This window comes from Gallus gallus, chromosome 6, assembly GCF_016699485.2.
Source record: "Gallus gallus isolate bGalGal1 chromosome 6, bGalGal1.mat.broiler.GRCg7b, whole genome shotgun sequence".
Lineage (NCBI taxonomy): Eukaryota > Metazoa > Chordata > Aves > Galliformes > Phasianidae > Gallus > Gallus gallus.
This window is the reverse complement of record NC_052537.1, coordinates 23,788,961-23,796,981: the sequence shown is the minus strand read 5'-3', so window position 1 is coordinate 23,796,981 and position 8,021 is coordinate 23,788,961. Positions and strand designations below refer to the sequence as shown.

Below are 8,021 nucleotides of genomic sequence, written 5' to 3'. Positions count from 1 at the left end.
TGGGGGTAGCAGCGAGCAGCAGGGTCAAACAGTACTTCATATGTCTTTGAAATCACATGTGGGTGAGTTTGCAAGCCCTCAGCTGGCAGCTGTTCTTTCCCTTCCAAACTGCAGTGCCGTGTAGCACCCCTCCCTGCTCCCTAACCCTGCTTTCCTCTTCTCACACCCTCCGTTTCCCTCACCAGATCTTAATTTTGCACTCAGAGGCTTCCCAAACCTCTCCCAACCCACACTGTGCAATAGCTGCTCTTGGCTTATGGTGTGCCTGTACCAACACTGCTGTGGGGCTGGGCTGGCTCCTGGCTTGGGCACTGCACCTTGGTGTGATGGGGAGAGAGAGGAGCTCCCTGCAGGAGGCTGGGGTGAAAAAATCTCTATGTGACAGACCTCTACTTGACATTCCCCCAATCCCCGCTCAGAAAGCAACTTAAACTCCGAACTCTGAGGTTTAATATCACTGCAGAAGTGTCTCATCTTCAGCAGTTCCACCTCTGAGCATCTCAGGGCCAGGCCATCTCCCTTCTCTGCCTCGCTCAGTTCACGGCACCCTGTGCAATGAGTTCCCACATGGCCCTGCCTGCACCCGGGGCTCTTTTCCAGCTGATGTACGACCATTGCAGTGCTGGCACTTTGCTGCCTGGGCTTTTTTTTCCCCCTTTTCTTTTCTTTTCTTTTTCTTTTTTCTTTTTTTTTCCTGGGCACTCAGTAAAGCATGTGTAGTGAACAGCCTCTAGATCTCTCCCATTTTTCTGCTTGAAATCTCCTCGGGGTCTACTTAGTTCTGCTGCTTTTTACAGGTGCGGAAACAAACTCTTTGCTGATGCCAAATCTGCAGCGCCACGTGGGGCCGGATCCTGCCTGGATGCGACCGAAAGCACTCAGGACCCCACATCTGCAGCTGTGCTGCAGCTTAACCGGGACCCACAAGTGTCCTCAGTTAGAGCTAATGAGGGGGGTAAGGCCCAGAAGGGGGAGGCATTAAAAGCAGAAATAACAGCGTTCAAAAGGAGTGTGAAGTGGATGGTGCGGCTGCTGCTCGTGTCCTGACTCAGCCCGGGATGGCTGCGGTGTGTGTGCGGGGGGCCCGGAGCGGAGCGGAGGTGAGCGGAGCCCGTCGGGGCGGGGAAGCAGCCGCTAGAGGGAGGAAGGGGAACGCCGAGGGATCGGGGCCGGCCCGGTGCGACAGCCCCTGCCCGGCTGACTTCGGGCTGTCCCGGCCCGTGGGGCTGTTTTCCACGAGCTTCCCCTCACCCGCACCTAAATCCTGCTTTTTTCAGGTCAGCAAGCAGCGTACCTGCTCCTGCGGCTTCTTTTAGTTCCAGCTAAGAGCGGTGTTAAAGGCCTCCAGTGCCCTGCTAACCTATTGCCAAAATCCCTTATTGCAGCTCAAGCGAGCGTCCGTGAGTTCTTGTGCGGAGCAGAAAAGTGACTTCAATTTCTGGAGGTTAAACGTTTGTTGGTCGGTAGTGCAAGATTCAAACCATAGCAGATACAGATTTTCTTTAAGACCTATAACAGATCCTTAAATGCTGACCTCGTTCTATGTGGGGATGTGGGGAGGGGTGATGCTGAACTGCAGGGGCAGCGGTGCCCATCTACCTGAGCTGTGAGGTGCTCTGGGGCTGCTCTCCCTGTGGTCTTTGCCTTTTTGCCCTGTGCACGCCCGTGATCTGCAGCTCAGCGTCACAGAGCTGGGCACGCCGTGCTGCAGGAACACGACCTTTTGCTCTGAAGATGGTCAGAGCTTTGTGCTGGCAGCAAAACGGCATACCCGGTACAAATAGAATCGTTCTGATAATAAATCACCATCCATAATAAGAAGGCATCGTTAATAATAAGTCATCCGGGGGCCTCCTGAGACCCGCGCACAACTTACTGCAAAAATAGATAGGAAACATGGTGTGATCATTACAAGGAAGACAACAAATAAAAGGGAAAATGACTTTTATAGGCGTTTAGCTCTTCTCTCCTTTCCCCCAGCTTCCAGCCGCTTCTGCTATCCGCCTGTACCAGCGTGGCTATGATTTAAGTTTGTGCCCAAGCAGACTGAGCAGTGCAGATGCTGAGCCCCGGGTTCCGGCACCTGGGAGCTGGGCAGCAATTCTTCCTCCTTCCCCCCGCCCCCTGCTCACAGTGTGATCCCTTTGCTATCCCTGTCTCCACAAAGGTCCCGCATGCAGGCGGGCGCTCCCTGCCTATGATATACGGGAGCCAGCTGAGGCCTTGCCCATAAACGTCGTCTCTTTCTGTACCTCTTCAATTGGCACGATTTGTTGCCCGCTTGCGTGGCTTTGTTCCTGCTCAGCTGATGGGGTGGCAGTCATCGGTCCCCTCTTAGGGCTCTGGGAACCTAAAAAATGGGTGTTTGCATCGAGAACTCTCCAGACCTGAGAATGTTTTTGCTCACGTCTGTTCAAGGCTGGGTTTGCAAGTCTTGTGCTGTTCCATCAGCGCCGCTGTCCTGCAGCACAGGGGATGGAGGTTAGGGCTGTTAAAATCCTTCTTGCTTTCTCCCCTTGTTTGCGTTTGCCAGGCAAACAATAGCAGATGTTATATAGTCAGTTCAGTTCGCTACTAGTCCCATTATGTTCTATTTATGTTTCACTTTATTGGCTTTTTTTTTATTTTCCTATTATTGTTTCACTCTGGGGGAGGCAGAGGATATAATATATTCATCTTTATTATACAAAATCTGTGTGAAGCATTTAATAAAATGCTGTTTCCACACAGCTAGGAATATTACTGTTAGCTATTCTTAAGTTAATGCTCCTATTAAAAAATGTTTGATGGCTGCAGTGACTGGAACTGGTGTGGACAGAAAGCACACGCACCCCTCCATAAGGCACCGGTGGCAATCTAGAGACTTCCTGATGCCTCGTGGAAAACTTCTGCTTAGCCAGATTTCTGCTTGCTTTGCATATTTCCAGTGCTGTTTCTGTTATTAGTGGCAATCAGATGGAGAAGTTTTGCTTTTTCTCCCCCCCACCCCTCCCCAAATTCCTCTGGGCGGTGGGGGAGAGCTGATGCTTTTCTGTTTGACAGCCCCCGATGGATTATCCCCAGTGCAGGGGATGGGCAGCGCTTGGTGCAGGTGTGTCCCCCAAAAGCAACCCCCGAGCCTCCGGCCTGGGGCTGCGTGCTGCCCTGCTGGGCGGGCTCCTGGGGTCCCCCAGTCTCACTGCTTCACTGTCTTTTTGCAAATTGTCCTCGTTCATTTTATTTCATTTTATTTGCTTAGGACCTCAGGGGCAGTTCTGCGCCCACGTGTGGCTTTCCTACCCTGAGAGGCACCCTTGAAGATGAGCAGATGCTTATGGACAAACCACCCAGGGTGAGTGGTAAAGATAAAGCAAGCCTGATTTTCATCCCTCTCCTCTGCTTTTTGGCTGCGTGGCATTGACAGCTCTGAAATAGAGATGGGTATCCCACCAGGACCTGTGATTCCAGTGATTTCCCCAAATCCCTCAGTCTCCAGAAGCCATTAAGCAAAATCACTTTCTTCCCCGCGACCTCCCATTGCAGTTCCTGATCTGATGCACTGTGCTGCTGTAACACACAGCCCCTGAGACCGCATCCCCAGGAGCACCTCCCAAACCGGGGTGTCTGCTGAGCACCCCCAAACCAGCTGTGGGATCGGTTCCACTGCGCTTCAGCCTTGTAGGTTCCCCAGCAGAGGGGAGGTGGTGGCATGGGGAAATATTACCTCTGTCAGTATGATTTCCCTTCTCTCTTAGTATAAAGCCATGTCCCAGGAAAATGGCAGAGTTGTATTTCAAGTGCTCCTTGTTGCTGATGGGAGAACAATGCGGGAAGCTGATGTGGGTGACCCAAAGGCAGGCAGCAATGCCCATACAGCCTGGGGAGATATGTGGGGAGGTGGTGATGCTGATATTCTACCCTAGAAATGGGGTCTGGAAGAGCCAGCAGAACCCACGAGTGTATCCAGCCCTACGTGCCATGAGGGTAAGTCAGCCCTATTGGGAAATATGGGGCCTACCCAGCAGGTGAGTGGCTATCTCCATCACTCTGGTTGATGGTCCTGAGGAATAAGGAGGGGATGGTGCTTTTCCACTCTTGGGCTCTTTCCCTCACTCTTGGTCATACTGAAGGCTGTTCTGGCAGAAACTCCTCCTGGCTGTAAGCTCCCAGCTCTGTTTCCTATAACTGGCACCGGATTGTGTGTCTCCATCACCCAACTACCTACAACCCAGATAGCACTTTCCTAAATTAACCAAGCTTAGACACCTTCGCAGCCTCATGTCCTCTTCCATCAGCCTCAGAGCTCCACAGAAACAAGTGACCACCAGCATAGCATCTTCCCAAAGCTGCCCTCTCCCCCATAACAGCCTCATTGCCTTCCCCTCCCCGCACTGGTCCATCAGAGGAGGCTGCAGCTCTGTGCTTTGCTGGCTGCCTCCATGCCTCCCGCATCCCGTTTCCCTGGTTTCGCATGGCAGCAGCCCACGTTTGCCTGCACGGAGCCTTCCTCTGGTTGCTGGCAGCCACGCTTCCAAGCTCAGCTTGCCGTGTTCCCCAGGGTGGTGGGATTGATTGGCTCCAGCCGGAATGGGCATGGCTCTCCGCTGCTTGGACCGAAATGCAACCATCTGTTACACCTCTAGTTAAAAGTACATAAAGTTGAGCATTTGTGTGTAGACAATACCACCCCTGATACGCTTTCCACCGCACATCCCTCTCCTGCTTTGGCAGGATCTTGCGCCACGATGGGCCCAGTACAGAACAACCAGCACTTCAGCTCTGCTGGAACAAAGCGGAGTGGATGTAAATCAGCTCTTCTCGCTTTGCTGCAGCCGCCCGCCCTCGGTTCTGCCTTGTGCCATGCCCTCTGTCGGGGCTGAAGCCTGCTCTGTGTTGGCACACATCGTGCCAGTGGAACCAGGTGAGCGATCCTGTTGGGCGAAGGCACTGAGGATAAAAGGGCAGAGATGAGATGGGGAAAATGAGGCTATCACAATAGCTCAGCCATTGTACAGCTGTATGGCCCATGAAGCCCTGCACCTGTGGAGGGCTGGAGCTGCCCTGCTCGCTGCTGCCAGCCTGGCCCCATGCCGTGCTCGCCTTCGGGATGTTCCTGTGTGGCATTGCCATGTAGGAGAGGCAGAGGGGCAGGGTGGGAAGGTGGCTGCCATCCTCTCCCTGGAAACTATTGAACATAGGAGGTTTCTGCTATGGCTTTGATGAGATGAATCCTGGCTTTTCTATGCTAGCTCTCCAACTCCATTCCTGTTTTCATGACTTCTTTTTCTTGAAAGAAATGCTACTGGGGGACAAGGCTGCTTGTCACTCCACCAGTAGCTGTATTTCTTCTCTCCATCCTACTGTACATCCTCAAGGGGGCTTTCCCTGTCCACCACCATGCTCAGAGCTGTTGACAGCTGCTTGCTGAGAATGGACACGTGGGGCAGGATGGGTACAGGTTAGTAGGGAAGGACTGGTGCCAGCAGGCTGGGGGAAGCCCAAACACACAGTAATGGTCGTGTTGCCATTCCTTGCCTCTCCAGAGGCTGTGGGCTGTGTGCCCAAGGCAAAGCAATGGGGGACAACCAGGGGATGGAGGTGGGAAATGGCCCTTACAAGGCTCAGATGAAGTGAGAATGTTGCTTTTGTGACATTAACACAAGTGCTGTACTCCGTAGATGACAGATACTTAGGGGCCTGAGCCCTCTCCCCGGTCCCTCCTGACTCACAGAGGGACACGTGGTGACGTATCACCATTCCTGACCTCGATCCTGTTTGTGGAGTGGTGGTGGGGAAGTCTAAAGGCATGTCCTGGGTTTAACTGGGGTGTCTCTGAAAGCTGAGAGCAGGGGAGAGACATCTGAGCTGGGCAGAGGGACAGCAGATGGATTGGAAGGAGCATAACCTCATGGAAATGCATGCTCCAGTCCCTGCAGCTGGCATTAAGGGTCAATTATTTTCAGTGTAACAACTCATTTCTAAATGGAAAGAGAACGACCTGCTGACACCGATAGGACCTGCTGATGTCCATCTCCCGGCCATGGCAGAAGACAACAGTACAAGCCTTGAGCAGCTCACCTCCGTTGCCCTGTGCTACCCCATGCCTGGTGTAAGTAGCACCCCCACCCCGCCAGCTCCTTGACCTGGGAGGAATTGCAGTCACCCGAGCGGGGCAGCCTGCTGCAGAGGGAGCCTCAACGCAACCCAGAGCCAGGGCAAGGGGCTGCTGTGGTCAGCAGGTGGCAGAGGGAAGGGAGGAATGAAGGGAAAGATGAAGGTCCTGCTGTAAAAGGATCCCAAAGGGAGCGCGGGGGCAGGTCATGCCAGCCTGCAGGCTGGACAAAAGAGATGATGACAAGCAGCTATTTTAGCTGGTGGCCTGCAGCCACCTTGCCTAGGCAGTGGACTCAGCCCAGCTCCTAAGCTGGGTGAAATTCTGCCTTGGATCTGGTGCTGGGTAGGGGAGCCAAGGCAGTGGGGTGAAGGCTACTCTTGGGATCCCCACCATCTATGGAACATGGGGAATTGGGTCTATACTATGCTGAGCCGCAGAACCCAAACTGGGAGCTGGTATGGAAAAAAGATGCTTTGCAACATACTGGTATATATTTATATTTTTCTTGTTGTTTTATTTTATTTATTTATTTATTTTTGGTATAGCTGTTGGGGAAAAACAGCCAGCACATCCCAAGCGTCACTTCTATGGTCCCTCCCTGTTGTCTTTGGGGGGGCTGTGGGATCTGCCAAAAGGATGCAGTACTCAAACCACAAAGTGCCTGCTTTCCTTCCAGTGTGGGCAGAAACTCCGCGATAGCCAACAAGGTGGGAGCGTGTGCTTGGAGCACAGCCTGGCTGTCAGCATGCTTGTTGAATCAGGATGGAGCCTGTCACGTAAACATTAAAACATGTCTGCAAACATAGCTGTTGCAAATTCATCACCCCAACCCGCATGTAGGCACCTCTCTGGATACCCCGTAGCCGGAGCAGCGTTGCTGGGTGATGGGATGATGCCATTAATAGGAGCCAGGCCCAAGGCTGTGCCAAGCAGGCATGGAGCAAACCCAAGAATCTCACACATTATTTCAACTGAGTCATTGACAGAAAAAAAAAATCCTACCCAAAGCTCCTAAATCCATGGGAATGGCCGAGGATGAACTTGGCTGTGCTGCTACTCCAGCAGCAATCCCTCCAGCATTGCCTCTGGCACTTTTATCCTATTTGAGTCATTCTATTTGTTCTTGATCCTGTTAACTTCATCCTATCAATTCGAATGCATTTCCATATTCCCTTATGGTCTCCTTCCTGCATCCATTTTAGTTTTTAGGCAAACAGGACAAGCTCTGTCTGCCCTGGAAATGGTTTCATACTAAAAGAGGGGTGATTTAGGCTGGATATAAGGAAAAGATGTTTTACAATGGGGTGGTGAGGTGCTGGCGCAGATTGCCCTGAGAGGTGGTGGTGCCCCATCCCTGGAAACACCCAAGGTCAGGCTGGATGGGCTCTGGGCACCTGATGGAGCTGTAGGAGTCCCTCTTTGCCGCAGGGGAGTGGGTCCAGATGGCCTTTAAGGGTCCCAACTCAAATGACTCTGTGAAAATCCACAGGATCCTGGAGTCTCATGCCTTCCCCATCATTGCTCTGGTTGTGCTCCCGTGAGCTCAAGACCCGTCTCACATCACGTACATCTCAGCTGGAAAGAGGAATTAAAGATCTTGCAGTAAATAAAGATGAAAACCCAAACAGCATGCGTGGCGCTGTGTTCAAAGCACTCCGCGTGTTTGAAATTGGCAGCCCCGTAAAATCCGAGTGGGTCCTGAAATGCCTGGAGTCTGGGGAGCGGGGGTTTGGAGGGAGCTGGCAGGGGTATGAGGGCTGCAATGTCCCCTCCTCAGGGCTGCGATGGTGATAGGGACATGTAAATCACCGCCTTCGCCCTTCACCGTGGCTCTTGGCGGGTGGGTCGGGGTCAGGAGATCTCTCCAAATAATCCCGGACAATCAGGAAGTGCTTCTTGTTTGATGAATTAGGTGTATAAAATCCGT

The 8,021-nt window shown here is 52.6% G+C and overlaps 1 long non-coding RNA gene across 1 annotated transcript; it reads left to right on the top strand.

The window, feature by feature from the left end:
• LOC107053712 lies at positions 1-7,747 on the top strand. Its single transcript, XR_005860813.2, has 6 exons — positions 1-1,100; positions 3,239-3,331; positions 3,903-3,963; positions 4,711-6,088; positions 6,640-6,801; positions 7,584-7,747. It is a non-coding gene; the product is annotated as an uncharacterized LOC107053712 (long non-coding RNA).
• Positions 7,748-8,021: the final 274 nt, after the last annotated feature.